At 38.5% G+C, this 16,306-nt stretch overlaps 1 protein-coding gene across 2 annotated transcripts in view; it reads right to left on the bottom strand.

The window, feature by feature from the left end:
* The window catches only part of TOX (thymocyte selection associated high mobility group box), a 305,743-nt gene that overhangs the window by 288,744 nt on the left and 693 nt on the right, over positions 1-16,306 (bottom strand). The gene's annotated exons all lie outside the window — the stretch shown is intronic.

The raw sequence follows: 16,306 nt of genomic DNA on the forward strand, positions 1-16,306 counted from the left end.
TCACCATGTTGGCCAGGCTGATCTCAAGCTCCTGACCTCAGGTGATCCACCTTCCTCGGCCTCCCAAAAATACCAGGATTACAGGTGTGAGCCATTGTGCCCAGTCGAAACTCCCGTTTTCAAAACCATCAGAACTCGTGAGACCCGTTCACTATCACAAGAACAGCACAGCAAAGACCCACCCCTATGATTCAATCATCTCCCACCAGGTCTCTCCCACAAGACAAGGGAATTATGGGAGCTACAAGATGAGATTTGGGTGGGGACACAGAGCCAAACCATATCAGCATCTAAGAAAGTAATTCAGAAGAATCTTGAAAATAGTATCAATCATCTTACAAATTATGTCTGCCTGTGGTGGAAGGAAGAGAAGAAGGGAGGAAAGAAGGAAGTATGGGAGAAAGGAATCCATGCCTCATGCCATTTATTATGTTACAGGCCTCTCTCAGCCCTATACCTGCCCCCACTTCACCCCCAAACTATCACCATAGTTGTTCAATTTCTTGCTGATCCTTTTCTTGAATTTTCCAAATTCGCTTCATGTTAGGTTTTCTATTAATGCCTAACAATATAATACCACGCTTGACTATCTCCTGCCATCACTAAACATCATCAGTTTCTCCAAATAACGAAGGGATTTTTCTCTTCCACCTACACATAGGATATTTGACTTCCTCCCTCTTTTCCATTTTCTCCCTACAAAGCATAACGTAGGTTGGCCTGGGGCACCAGCAACTATTGAACCCTAACTGAAGTCATCCAGTTTAGACTAAGATAAAATACTTTGTCAAGCTTTCTTATCAAAAGTAGAGAATTAGTGAAAGTCAGGGAAAGAATTAGGGGAAACAAATCATTCCATTCTCTGTGGTAAAGATGACCTAATAAAAGGAAGTTTTTCAAGGCCTCAACTCTATTTTTTAATAATAAGGACAAAAGAGTATTATGTTGTGTCATGCGTCTCCTAGGAGCAAAGAACTATATCCCAAAGCAGTAGAACTATAGAACAGCAAAGACTATTTTCCTAGAACAGAGTTGACTTAATTGTAAGTGCTTCAAAGTATCATATTCACATTAAAATAGACATGAGTGTGTTGTAGAATATAAGATCCACATATTGCTTAAAGATGAAACCTCAGCCTTCTAAGACCTATGTAGATTGCAGAGGCAGTTCCAGGGATCTTCCTCTAGCCCTCTGAGATATAAATTCCCTCCCATTCATTAGGGCACTCCAGTGGAAAAGTTGGAAAGCTTTGCTATGTGGATACTGGAAGATTATGAGATACCTTCAAAAACGCCGATAGAGATTTCTGAATATGTTTGGACACTTTAATATACTCCCCAAATTTACTAATAATATGTGTATTTACCACTAAGCAAGCTATTTCAGGAAAGCAATTACTAATAACTTGAGTAAATATTACTCCACAATTAGAACAGATTGGAAGTTAACTCAGCAGGTGTTCTTCTAAGACTACACATAAAGCATTAATATTCATGCTAATGTCTGGGCTTATCAATTAAAAAATTAATCTGCATGTAGACTACAACTTCATATGTGCTTTAAGAAGTTAGATTTTAACATAACTCCAACTTTTGGCTAAAGTATAAAACCTCTAAAAGGTTATCTTTCATTGAAAAGCCATCAAAAGATAGATCAATTGCTGGTCATTCATTTCAACATGTGAGTCCGCCCAGGGAAGTCCTCTCTGGCACATTGTTACTAGAAATGAACATTAGTGCACTGACAACAGCAATTTGAATTCCACCCAACTTCCCCCAGCACATTATCTCTACATTGGCAGCAGTATCTTCTTCAAACACAGTTCTAATCTTTTCACGCCCCTTAATCCTAAACTGTACCTGGCTCTCCGTATTGCTTATTCCTGCAGGCCCCTCCCGGTTTGCCATGCCCCATCTCCCACTACCGAAACCCCAGGCAACTCCCAGTAGACTCCCCCTCGGAGAGCCGAGGATGTCGCCCCTCCATGCGTTGCCTCGTTTTCTCTCTTTTGCAGCCTTTCACTCGAGTTTTTGCAACTTTTCACTAGAGGAAAACTTATTACACGTGACTAATTAGTGTTGATACTCTCTCTGATAATCAGAACTCTGTCACTCATGTATTTCCAGTTTTGCTCAGATGAAGAGCAAGAGGCCAATTTAAATGTTGAATTATAGCTTAATATGTAGGTCAAGAAGTATGCTTGCATCTCCACTTCTGGGAGCTAACGTTCTATGTTAATTCAAATAGCCCTATTGTATGTGTGGCTTTTATTTTGAGTTATCATAGATCATTTTATAAAAGGTGAGAAGTCTAAAAAATAATTCAAAAAATTAGGAGTAACTTTCCCCTTCTTCACTGCTGGATTTTTGAGGCCAATTGAAACGCCATCTCCTCCAGGAAGCAACAGGGATTCCTCCAACTTCAACTTTTCCTTTTATACTGCCAGCACTTTGACCACAGACTTCATATCACATCAATTATACTGTGGTTCCATGATAGTTATCTGTATTCCTCTCTTATTAGCCGTATGGAGGGAGGGTTCACGACTTATTCATCTCTGTGTCCCTCCCTGACCCCCTTAACACTTAAAGTTCTGCACTCTGTGTTCAAAAAATGGTTTTCAATTTCTGAAAATGAATTAAGTGTCCCTTATTAACAACCCCAAAGCTTTTTAACAAGCGCATTCCAAATTTTTTTTAAAAAGTTGACTTCTTAGGCTCAAATATTCTCATTTCATCCCTATGCAAATATTTGTATAGGGACCACATTAGAGCTATCTGAAAATAAGAAGTTATAATGGAAACAGTGACACAGCCTTAAGTGAGGCAACCGAAATAGGAACTACTTTAATACTTTTACTGAAATGTTCTCTGCTTGATAAAGTTCATTACCAGAATATCATCTTTAAAAGTGAAATGCATTCAGCTGAGCACTTTTTTTCATTTTGTAAATAGATTTTTTCCTTGCCTGAGCTCTCAGTATAAAGCACAAAATAGTCTTCCATAACATTAGAAAAATGTCACCCCGCACATAGAGCTGAATTTTTAAAATAAAATAGATTTTTCTTCTTTAGCATTTTAATGGTACAGCAGTGCCTTCATATAGTGATCATCGGTACTGCATACTATATGAAGGCTGGATCGTCAGCCTGCAATTTGTTATGTTCTAAAATGAGTTGAGATAATATATTAGAGCCTAGAACAAAGTTATAAGTCCCTATGGGATATCCTAAGTCCATAAAGTCACCATCCTTTCAACATTACCCTACTTATTACTCTAGTTATATTTAAAATGACCCTGGTGCTAATCTTTTTCTCACCTATTCAAAATGACATTAAAAAGTAATTATGCACTAAATTTACAGCCCAAACCCCAAAGTTTCCTGTTACATAAAATGAAAGCTTATGTATGGCATAATTGTTTTTATTTTTTTCCTGTTTTTACATTATTAAGTTCTTGATTAGTCTGGGGTATTGTAGCCAAAGTTACCTTACAAAGTAAGTTTCACTCCACTTTAAAATCTCACATGTACCATATTGGGTTTTAGGCACTTCAGTAAGATAAATGGCTTATCACCACCACTGTATCTTGACCAAGCAGTGATAGCAGAAATGAATCTTCAACCAAAGAGCCATTTTCTAAGAAATGAACATTCATATGTTTAATAATGTCATTTTACAATAAGCATTATATTCTTGCTATTTTCTCCAAAATTCAGAAACAACTGTATGAACCTTCCACCTCTCAGAAATATATCCTTCCTTCCCTCCCCCACCCCAGGCCAGATTTTTTCTCAAGATTGCAAGTTATAGAAAGGCAATTGACCTCAGTAAATTTTTCCACTGGCTTACATTTTTTCTTTCTTTTCTAAGTACTCTTTAGGGGGGAAAAAAAAAGAAAGAAAGATAAACACACTTCGTATAGCAAGTGCCATAAGAAAAATATGTTCTGGCAGACTTTTCCCAACTTGTAACTGAAAAGAATTTACATCATCCAAGTATATTATAAGTACAGAGAGTAAAAGAAAGAAATCTCAAAATAGATTTTTGTTCTACTTTCAAACTCCAAGGCTCAGGGAACACAAGTGTTTCACTTAAGAAATGAATAACAAATGACTTCAGTACACATACACCTTTCTCTTTTTGGAAAAATTGCACACAAAAGAGCATTTTTTGGCACGGCTGACCTGTAGAGATATGGAGCTAAGCAGAGTCATGAATTCACTCACTCTGATATGCACACATGATACGCAATTAAAATCTCCATTCACATTCCTGCCGGGTTGTCAATCATGAGGAAAGCCTTTTTGACAACATTCAGCGAAGCGTACCAACTAACCACTCAACAGGAACTTAAACAGTAACAGCTTTTGTTACTAGCAAGAACGAATTTTTCACCAAGATTGGGTTCAGTTTCTAAGAAATCATTATGCCCTGAATTTTAGGGCCTTTCATTAAAAATGAAAATGTGTCAAAAAGATTTTGTATGGCAAGCTATGTGATGTCATAACTAGAAAATACAAGATATGTAAAAAATCCTAACCTTTTCAACTGGGTGAATCTTTTAAACTTTTTTTCCCCATTGAGAACAATGAACAATGATCTTATAAAGCAGTTTGCTGGGGTCGGGGGCGGGGGGGAACGTGACATTTCTAATTCATTCTGAAGTTTTTCAGTAGAATTTTTAAACTTTTAAAATAGATCAAGGCTGTAAACTCACTTGAAAAGTGACCAATCAATCTATAAACCAGTGGGTAAGTGACTTTTTTAATCATGAAAAGAATATGTAGCATGTTAGAAATATTGCATGCATCAAACCTTTCAATTTATGAAGCTCTGTAGAAAATATTATGCACATAAATTCTTTCCAGATGAACCCAGAAGGTACTCTGCTCATAACTTAGTTTCTGTTGAACATCTAATCAAAGACTGTGCCCTTCATAATAGCATATTAGTGTGCTTTAAAGCCATAAATCCATAAAAACAGGACCCAGTAAAATTGAATACAGGATGCTTGTTAATCTGGTACTGTGTCTGTTTTAAGCAACTAACCTTGGATTACAAATTTGAAACAAGTTAATACTATCAGATACTGAAATATTTGTCTTCTTACTTATCATGCTCTGTAACTGAGAGAGCAGATGCATCCTGACCATTAACAGTCATGACAAATTGCCTTGCTAATGAATGTTACACACTGAAAGTGCCATAACTGATTAAACTACAATTTCCCACTACCAGATAGAGAGAGAGTTGGGGACTCCAGCAGTGGGTGACTCTGATATTCTGCCAACAGGCCTTTAGGGCACAGTGCGATATTTAGAAAAACATTCTAAATTCCATATGAACGTATTCTGAAAGCCTATGTGTACACAACAGGTTTTTAAAGCATATTAGATAAAACAGCTTAGGTTGTAGCTGATGAGCCATGAAAAATAGATGTGTTTAACTATTTGGTATCCTTGCAAGTATGTGCTAAAGAATATTCTCTGATGTGGGTTTCTCTCGCTCTCTCCTTCCCTTTCCCCGCCCCCAAAACATTGCGTGTGCTTTGCATCTCACATAATCTTTTGTCAGTTCTTTTGTTGGTGCAAAATTGGCAGCAGTTCAAATTCAAAGTACTCCTATTCATTTACTGACCAATGTCATTCTAGTTCACATCAGCCAGAGAGCTAAGCTCTAAAAAACATAAAAGACTTGCTTCACCACTGACGAATAATGTGTACACTTTTACAGAGCTTAAACCTTAATGCTTTCCCTGAAACTAACAATACAGTATATCTTATCATTCCTTTTTCACAAGCAGGCAGCTGCTGAAACGCTTGCCACTTCAAAATATCAATTGCTTGCCAGAGTTGTCCTCAACACACCCTGTCAAATTCATGTATATTGTGCAATGAAAATGGTGCAGGGCTGAAAGCTAGAAATTGTGTCAAATTCTGCTGTAAGGGTATGATGTGCAAAGAACAATGTATGACAACCGTAGAGACTACAAACAATGGCACTGGAGCCACGGACTTCATAGATCACAACTGCGCCTGTACATATTTTATTGTAGGCATTATATATTTAAAGCATGACAAATGTACCATTGTACATTATGTGCTGCACAAATAGAAGCTCCTCCCACTCATTCGCCTTTTGCATTTCTCTTGATGATGGAAACATAGTTGAGTTTCATTTTTTTCTCTTCTCTTAAAACACTGAAGATTCCTAAATCATAAAGGAAACACACACACACACACACACACACACACACACACACACACACACAAGGTTATCAAAAGAGTAACAGAAAATAGAAGGCAATAATACAAGATGAGAAAATGAGATCTTGTTCACTTAACATTTTGGCTTCTCTCTGAGGACACAAAAGCAAGGATTACCTTCAATATGAACTGAGGGTATGAAGACAACTACACCAACACTATGCCTATAAATTGTTGTCTACCTAATTTTAATGCAGATAAGTGCTGGCTTATTGATTTGCACAATTTTCCAGCAAAATGGAAATCCCACGTGAATATGTTCTTTGTGTGCAGAAAATATGGCTTAAGAAGCTTTTACTATTATTGCTTTCTTATGCCAAAAGAACAATTAAGAAAATAATATCTCACCACCATATCAGGTCTACAAACTAACACTGATTAATTTCTTAGATTTTAAATATCCCTTCCCATTTCCCGATTAGCTCTGTTTGCTTTAAATGGGTCTCTGGTTATTGAAAAGTTGTTTTTCTTCTAAACATCTCTTTAAATAACATGTAAAATCTGAAAATATTCTCATTTTGGTACACACCTACTTAATTATAAAGGAGCTCACGGCTATAACAACCCGACACTAATTCAGTCAATGACTGTGGAAATGGAAACATGTTTATGGGAGAAGATTACTATGAATATATATTAATCTCTTCTACGACCTAGCTTAGGTTACAAAACCTTTATCACACAAGTAGCTTGGAGTGGAATTAACTGACTCGAGGCTAAGGAAAATGAACAGATATGTTTTTAAGGTGTTAATAAATATTTTGGAAAGAGAATAGGTGGTTTAGGTGCTTAGGGGTGCTGACCTTTGCTATGTTGATTAGTGGGACAATGATGCATTATTAACACACAGCAGCTGTACCTGAACTGCTGCCATGAATATAATAGCCTTTTATAGCCATCAGGGGAGTGAGGTAGGAGGCCTTTATTAACCACTAGACATGATTAGCACATTATGTGAACTTTACTAGGCAAATTATCTCTTATTGAAATATAATGTTGGTTATAACTAATTGTAAACATGATTTTTAAAACTTCGCAGTGAAAAATTCAAATGTTTTACTACCATTCAGCTCATTATTGGCTGGTAATCGCCGACGAAAACATGGTCTATTTTGTGGGACGTACTTACAGGAGCTGAATCTCAAAAGGCAGATTGTGTCACAGAAGGCTGCCTTTAAAATTATTTAGCATTACAAGTTCAGGGATATTAGCATACATGCAAACTTTCTCTCCCTAATTAAGTAAAAGTGTTCATGAACTAGAAAAGCTGCTTTGGGATTTTTCTTTCTTTTCATTTCTTTAAGTAGTTCTTAAAAGATTAGTTTTGCAGTAAATTTTTGAGAGTTACCTTGAAAAATAACAGCATAATTTATTTCAAAAAGCTTAATTTTGGGAGAGGAAAGATTATCCCATTAGCCTTAGTAACTGAACATAGCTCTGAGAGTCCATTATGAACAGTCTTTTATGCCCTGGCAGGAAGTCATTAACATAAAATAAATCATTAGCTTTGATATTAAGCTTCTACTATCTGCAGGTTTCTATGATTAATGTTCATGACTGCATCTGCCAAATGATAAAATACACTTTTTGTTGAAAGGTTATCCTGCCTCTTTATTATTAACATTTCTCTTAATACAATTGTTACTGGCATTTTAGGCTGAGGTGTATTGGTATAGAAAGGAAGCATCGGTGTTTTTCAATGGTATGAAAACACTAATGCGTATAACACTTTACCCATCATTTTTTAAATTAACCATTTAATTGAGTTAACAGACTTAAGGAAATCAGGCAGTGCTCAGATACTCTTTCAATGTAATTGCACTGTCTTTAGGCCCAGTTGGCCCATTCGTTAATTAATCTTGCACATTATATTTCACATCTCTGACCCATATATCAGAGGAAGGTATAGAGAGGTAAACTTGCTTCTCTGAAGTCAGGAACAAGAGGGCATTTCCCTCTTTCGCAGTTATTCTCCACTTTTATCTTCTTACAGTGCAAAACAGACAACAGCCCTCATAATAGCATCTCTCCTTAGGTGCACTGACTCTTAATGTGGAGAGGGAAAAAGAGGCCCCCCGGGAGGCCTATCAATATCTGAGGGAGGGAGATTACACACTGTACCTACAGAGACCCCATTTTCCCAATTCACCTTTGACTCTCCAGAAAGGTTATCTCTTTGACTCTCTTCCTGAAAGAACCACTAGTCTACAACTTTCCAAAAACACTTTTATTCCACTAGGGCAGCAGAAATGGAAGAAATGGGCTGAGAATGCAGTATTTTGCTGAATTCTTTGAATTTTTGAACATCTTTCACCACAAGATTTGAAATAATCTACCTACTTAATTCTCATAAGTCTTCTTTGATACAAATATATTTTCTCTACTGGATATATGGAAGACTGGAACACAGATGGATTAAAGGTTTTAGTGTCAGGACTTTTACCAGACACAGAACAAAGTCAGGCTTCTCAAGAGAATGGGAAACAGAGTGGGAGGGAATCACATCTTCTTATGGTTAGGTTTATTTTGCCTAGGGAGTAAGTCAACATAGACTTAACGGCACTTGGTTTTTATCTCAAATATTCAACATAATGGAGTCTTTCCCTGAGAAAGGCCTATGGTTTTCCTCAAAAAGACCTGGTTCTTTAGTCTTATTAGGATATAACATGTCTGTTTGAAGCCCTAAGATTCTCAACAGCATCTTCTCCTGTGAAATATTGCTGAGTATCTTAAAAGGGAGTGGTAACCAGGCATTCCCAGTAGTCATGATGTTTTTCCTTTGTTGCTGCTGTTATACACATTGAGGAAGTCTGCCATTTAGGATAAATCTTCATGCATTTATGGCCAGAAATATTCCAGAACCATGAGAAACACAAACACACACACACATGCAAATACACATGCACACACAAATCCACCCCCACACACCCATACACATGCACATACCCATACACACACCAATGTTTCTAGCTCGGTAACCCCAACCCCAAAGTGGCATCAAAGACTTCAATCAAAAGGCATTTTAGCCAAAAGCTAGTATCATCACTACTGTGGATCAGACAAATAACGTGTAAGACCACATGGCACCCAAAATACATTCTATTTTCTTGGCCACTGGCAAAGCTTCTTATCAACCAACCATGGCCTCCTTTAATTAGGAGTCCTTTCCAGACAGTTTCATAAAAGCACATAATTCAGGAATGAAAAACGATAAATACTTGGCTAAAGCAGAACCATTTAAATCTCCCAAGCAAAAAACAAACAAACAGAAAAAAGCATTAATAGTGACCCTGGTTTCATGACCTTTGATATTATAAATATATATCAGTGATGATTTTTTCATGAGTAACATGGAAATCTGAAAATAGCTTTTAAAATTTAACTTTAAAATTTTTATCAAGTGAGGCAAACTTGCCATAGATCAAACTAAAGAAGTGTGGGAAATAGTGATACCTCCCTTCAGGAAAGAGCAAGGAGTTTCTGGAATTACCCTCCCTTCTCGTCTTTTCTGCTGCACCGTCAACATCGAAGCACAGAGTAATATAATGTTCCCATTTTCAAAATGAATGCTGTAGGGAGAAACATGTTATAACCAGGAAAAGCTCATTCAGGTTAATGTGAATTCCATGTCTCAAAGTATTATGGAAGAACTGCTATAATTAACAGTCTGTTGGCACTTCCATTATAAACCACATTTCTAAGCAGTTTATAACTCAACTGTTTTTAATCAGAAATTGCTCTTTGGGATGAAACTTGGCATGCAAGGTTTAAAACAAAAAATTCTCAAATTCATTAGGGCAGATGTAAGCGGTATCATCTTGGCACTAGTTTCCTAGTGGACAGCCCATTTAACACAATTCGTTATCAATCAGGGGAGACCAGACTATCTAGTTCTGAAAAGTGCATATTCAAAGAAAAAGATGAATTGAAAATACATCAATAACTCTGAGGTGGAAGTAAATGAAAAGGGAAAAAAGCATGTCTAAAATTGGTAAAATTAATACCTTGGGTAAACATGCAATTTAAACAAATAAGGGAGCGTTCCAGCTTCTAAGATGTCTCAAACAGAAGCTTCTTGAGGGCAAGAACTACAGTTAGGATCATGAGAGCCACAGTGTCTAATAACTATGATGTGCTACAATCTTGTTTTCTGATAAAAGTATGAATTTTATATTCTTGTATTTGGATGTACACAATATGTTTTATTCTAAACAACAAGTGATCATATTTTTACAATGTAATTGTTAATAGCATACAATCAACTCATGATAATTACATTTTTATTGACATGTAAGATAACTATCCTACCTACGACTTCTCAGAAATCTTGAGATTCACACTCAGATAGCTAAAATGTAGGGTGGTAAGTGATCTAAATTTGATTAATTGATTCAGTTCTACATGGCCAAACATTCCCGTTCTAGTTATCTATGTATATTCTGATGAGAATACATCCACATGCTAACTTACTTACCTCAAGTGTAACCCAACCTAATTTACCGTATTCCAACTGAAGATCACAGTCCCATCTTCATACTATTTTGGAATCTAAACATAGCCTTCTCACTGAGGAAGGATGTTTAAGGGGCTTATCTCTGAGCTCTAAATACACTGCATAAAATGGTAGGGGGCGTGGAAGGGACACTGTGATAGCTTAGAAATATCAGTCATAGTTATTTTTCCTCTCAGCATCACATGGAGGTTGTCTTACTCTAGTACAATATTGTATAACTCCACATCATCCATTCAGGTAGGGGGGATGGGGAAAGGAAAACAGCATAATTTGGGATTTCAAAAAGCAGATACAAGCCTGAGGGCTGGTAGATTCCAAATAGAAAATGGAATCAGGTTACTGCAAGAATGGATATGTTCGCATGATTATGGTGATGATGAAGGAAGGTAAGCTGAAGAGGGAGCCAGGCAGCTGAGGCAACCACAATGGTGATGAGTATCCAGTGGAGAAGAGAGTTCAGATTAGAAGTACAGACCTCCTAGGTTCAAATTAAGATTGGGGAGGAGAGTAGCAAAAGCAAGGGTGGTCCCAGGAGTCGGAGTGGCTGGGAAATGGGTAACTGGGAAGGAGATGGAGAGGTGGGAGGTAAGAGGCGCTGGGCATACTGGTAGACCTGCGACTGAGGGCTGGCTTTAAAACAGAATAGGAAGAATCATCAGTATTTGAGAAACACCCGCAGGGTCTTTTGAAGTTTCTAATGTCCTAGCAAAAGTTTAGAAAGCATTATAATAAATCACCCTTCACAGCTAAATAAAATCACTGTGCTCCCCACTACCTTCGTCATTTTCTAGGCCAACCCTCTTGAATGGAGCCCATCACATACCAAAACCAACATTTGAGAACCAGGTTGGTACCCAGGAAACCACCCCTAAAACTGGAAATTTCCCTACTTCTTCCTGTTCCACTGTTCTTAATTCCCTTGCAATCACATCATTTAAACAAAATCCACAATAATCATTCAATTAGATATTTACATATTAGTTTAGTTTTTGTAACTAAGCAAAATACCAAAATTCTCCTTAATATCATTTACTAACTTTTAAAATATATGATAAACTGTGAGAATACTAAACTACCTATGCAATGTTAAAAATAACATCAGATCCCTCTATAGCTCATACTTATAACTTTGTTTGCATAGACATTTAAAATTGAATTTGCAATACTGAAATAACCCACACAGTCAAGATAGCTACATTTGAAACTTTTCTATAATATCTGATTTAGTGGCCAAAAAACCATGGTTGCTTGGTTTATGCTCTTTCTTACATAGGCATTTATTTAAAACATATTTAACAACCTGAAAACTTCTGAAAAGTGCCAGCTGATAAAACTCCCAGGGGAATTTTAATTATATATATGTGATGTATGAATTATCAACTATGAATTTCCCAAAGTCCTAGAAGTTACGGAGGTGGATGAAGAACTAATCAAGCATGATGCTCTAAACTGCTTATAACCCTCCCTTCTTTACCCTCTTTCTTCCCATACTCCTCCTTGACCTACTCTTCCTCCCATCTTTTCCTTTTTCTTACATTTACTGTTCAAAATAGGAATAATGACTCCTTCTTAATGTGCTTACAAATCCTGTATTTTTGATGTGATGAGTATTGCCACATTAAAGTATAATACATAATACATTCTAAATAGAAAATAAGCTCAAAGGAGATTTTGCAGAGACGGTAATGAATCTTGTTATTCTTAAAAGTTATCAAATGTCTAATGTTTGTCCTGACATTTTCAAGCAGAGTTCATCACAAATGGGTCCTTCCTTGTGCGTTTTTACGAAAAAGAACATATACACTGTCCTTCCTCATTTCAATGATAAAAGCTGAATATTCCAAATGCTCATTATTCTTCACTCTGTATATCACCAGCATGAAGCATGGGTTTGTGTTTTGGACTTCCCTGTTTCTAAATCAACCAAAGAAAGATTCAGGACATGATTCCATAAAGGCAACCACTGAGAACAGTGAAGCCCATTATTTCTCCTCCCACTGCAGGCCGAGGTCACCATCCCTGTCATTAGCCATGTCATAACATAATTGTATTACTACTCCTTATGTGGGCAGATACTGAGCAATAACTGAACACATCACATCGTTGTAAAAATGAAAAAGTACCACTTCTTTGTCCTATCTTAGCATAAAACCAGTGAAAACAATCTTTGGAAATGACGCTGCACTAAGAAACTGAAAAGAACTGTTATTACTCTGTAGGTATATATTTAAACTGATGATCTGACATCTTTAACTAGAATAGAAAACAAGACTATATCACTACAGAACTCCAATTGTAAGCTCATTTAATCCAATTTATTTTGGTAGCATTCAGCTCAATTAAGGGATACAATGTTACTTAAAATAGTCTAATTAGATGAAACTCCACTATGGTACTCATCTTTCAATGTCTGAAATATAACCATGCATTAGGCTGCAAGAGGTGAATACTGTTAACTCCAGCCTCCATGTGTCTGTCCAGTCTGTGAGCTACACTGCTATTTCCAACACTGACCTATATACAGCAACATGCCATCCGTTCTGGCTGTTTGTGTAAGAGATGCCTCACACACTTGCCTTAACCAACATCATTCGCATTGTTCCCACAATGGGCTATGTGAAAATGGAGGCCACTTTGCATAGTGATATGTTCATAACGTGTATTAGTCTTACAATAGAGCAATACTAGATTAAACCGTTTCCAAAAATGCCTCCTCCAGAGTTTATTAACTGAAAAATGTAAGTAGCGTTTTGGCAATCTATAGAGCAGCAGTGCCGGAAAGTGTCAGCAGAGTAAAACAATCACATTTTAGTTTAGAAAGCTTCAGGAAGAGAATATTCATTTTCTCCATTAGAGTCTCTTCTGACATTGAAAAAAATGTCACCGGGAAACTGTAGCTACAGTTGTAGGATTCTAAAGCACAGATAGATACTGGTTCCGCTGGGATTTAGCACACCAACTTTAAATAAGCAAAGTGTTGACAGGTTTAAAATAAAGATAATTAGTAATTTATGATCTTATCACCCTATTAAAAACAAATCACCTGACAAACTGACTGCTATTTGTAGTAAACTACATATTCATTACGCCTCCGAAGGAAGCAAGATTTACTTTGCAGTATTGTTCTTTTGGGGATGTCTGATCCAACTTGTTTTAATAAATGTAGGCACAGATTTCTTACTTCACCTTTTCCAAACTTCTGTCCTTCTTCCATTTCCCTGCAAATCCACTCATGTCATTGCAAAAACAAATGCTAGTTGACTGCGTTATGCACAACTACAATTGTGGAGCTGGACAGAAATTTTGTACCAATGCTAATCATGGTGGAGTGAAAAAACTCAAGTGCCTGGGATTTGTGGGGCCTAGAAAACTATCCAGTACATTTAATATAATCAGGGACCAGTGACAAATATATCTGATGGACTGCTACACAGAGATGGGCCAGAGATGTCCCTGGAGAAACATTTCCATGAAGTCTTCTTCTACTATTAGAAACATGTCTTATGACTTTGCATTTTAAAAAATCTATTATTCTCTGGATAAGTTAAATAGAAGACTCGCAACTAGTCTATAGAAAGGGTGCCTGATTTGCATTTAAAAAGAACAGTTTGCTTCTTATACACGGGGTGACTTAAAAGGAACTTCAATGAGCTAGTAAAGAAATTCTGAATACTTTCTAAATTAATTTATTCAATTCACAGCACAACCCACTAAAATTATTTAAAGCACTTAATTGGAAAATGATTTAATATATTGAAGTAATTCCTGATTTTCCAAAGCATTTAACTTTTAAATTAAATCTGACCCTACTTATCACAAGAACGAGGAGTGAAATGTGTATCCAAGTCATTAACTTCTTTTTGGGGCCTAAAATCACTGATAAACTTAATAAGATTTGTCCAGTCTCATTGCCAAAATAGTTCTGAGCTTTTGGTTCCGGTAACTACAGTGGAATACGTCTTTACTCTCCAAGATAGGGCTGCAACTTTATTATTTTTTATTAGCAATAGTATTGGTGTCATAAGCAAAATAAAACGTAACACAATACTTGAGTGTACAGACAAAACAGATTTTAGACTAAAAGAACTATGTCACCAGCAAATAATGAAACTTCATCACACAAACTCCTATGCGCTTGCCAAAGTTCCCCGTACCTTTCAACTTGCCCGTAGCTGAAGGGCTCCCTGTACAATGGAAGCCCTTCTGCCTTGCTCAAGACTGGATGTCCCTCTTTTCTAACTTGCCTAAACACCATCGGCACACAGCACAGTCCTTTGAGTGGGTCTCACACTGGACACAGCATCGAGGAGCTTCTCCACGGGGAAGTGTGTGTGTGAGAGCCTGCCTGCGTGTCAACACTGTCCAAGACTCGGAGCTGCGACTCGGTCGCGTGGTGCGGAGTCCAGGGCTGAGAAGGCAGCGCACTAAATATCTCTGTATCAGGTAAAAAAGCCGTTTGGTGATGACTCGCCACCAGGCAAATGTTGGGAGTCCCAACGATTTTTCCCGTGGAATACACCGAGGGTCGCCATGGATGTGCCTGCAGGGGCTGTGAGTATCAGGCAGATTTATCACCAAGCGAGAGTTGGGCGTCTAAAAGGCCCGCCCAGCGTTTTAGAGAACTCAATTCTCTCTGCCAACGTTCATCCAACGGGACTGCTTAGACACGTCCAACTAGCCCTAGGCGTGGGCAGTCGTGCCCCTGCGACCACTCTGGGGGACCGGTCCCTGCGTGTCCTCCCTCTCTGGGATGAGAGAGTTCGAGAAGCCGGGAGAGTAACCCCCTCCCTCGTACCCCCTGACTGTCCTATAGGTGGACCCAGCCGCACTCCGCAGCAGCCCAGGCCAGCGCCCCACCTCCGGGTCACCGGCATGATCCGCCTCTCCCCGGGCCCCCGCGGCCCTGGCACCCGAGGTCAGCGGGCCGTGGGTACAGCTCAGCCGCAGACCCTGCTCCGCGAGTGCGGGAGCTTTGGACTTGAACGCGACGTGCTCGCCCGGCTCCCAACAAACTTGCAATTTCCGCGCGCACCCCTTAAACAGGAACTGTTCCCCAAACCTTGACCCAGCTACCCCGCTGTGCTCTGGCCCGCGGACCTGTGTCCGAACCCGGGCTCGGCTGCCGGAACCGGTTTGAGAAAACAAAAGAGTTGTGGGGCAGTTTTCCCTGTGGGGGGCAGGGGCGCCTCCCAGGTCCCTGCACCCCGACTCCCGGCTGCTCCCCTGGCAACTAATCCGGAGAAGGGAAGTGGTGCCACGAGCCCCCACTGCCCGGGAGAGGGAGGGAGAGAGAAGGGGGAACTGGGAAATAAACTGAATTCTCTTACTCTGCCTCCGTTCCTGGACCCCAGACACACCCCCAAAGTATTCCACGGTTTTCTCTTATTATTTTTTTAAACGCCCCCCGGCAAACCTAGGCAGGGATCCTTAGTCGCGAACAGCAGGAAGGAAAGAATCCGAGCAAATCGTGTCACTTTCCGCACAATCGCGGTGTTTGGCAAGCCCCCGGAGCTACTCCACAATA

This window comes from Pan troglodytes, chromosome 7 (genome assembly GCF_028858775.2).
Source record: "Pan troglodytes isolate AG18354 chromosome 7, NHGRI_mPanTro3-v2.0_pri, whole genome shotgun sequence".
In the NCBI taxonomy this organism is placed as follows: Eukaryota; Metazoa; Chordata; class Mammalia; order Primates; family Hominidae; genus Pan; species Pan troglodytes.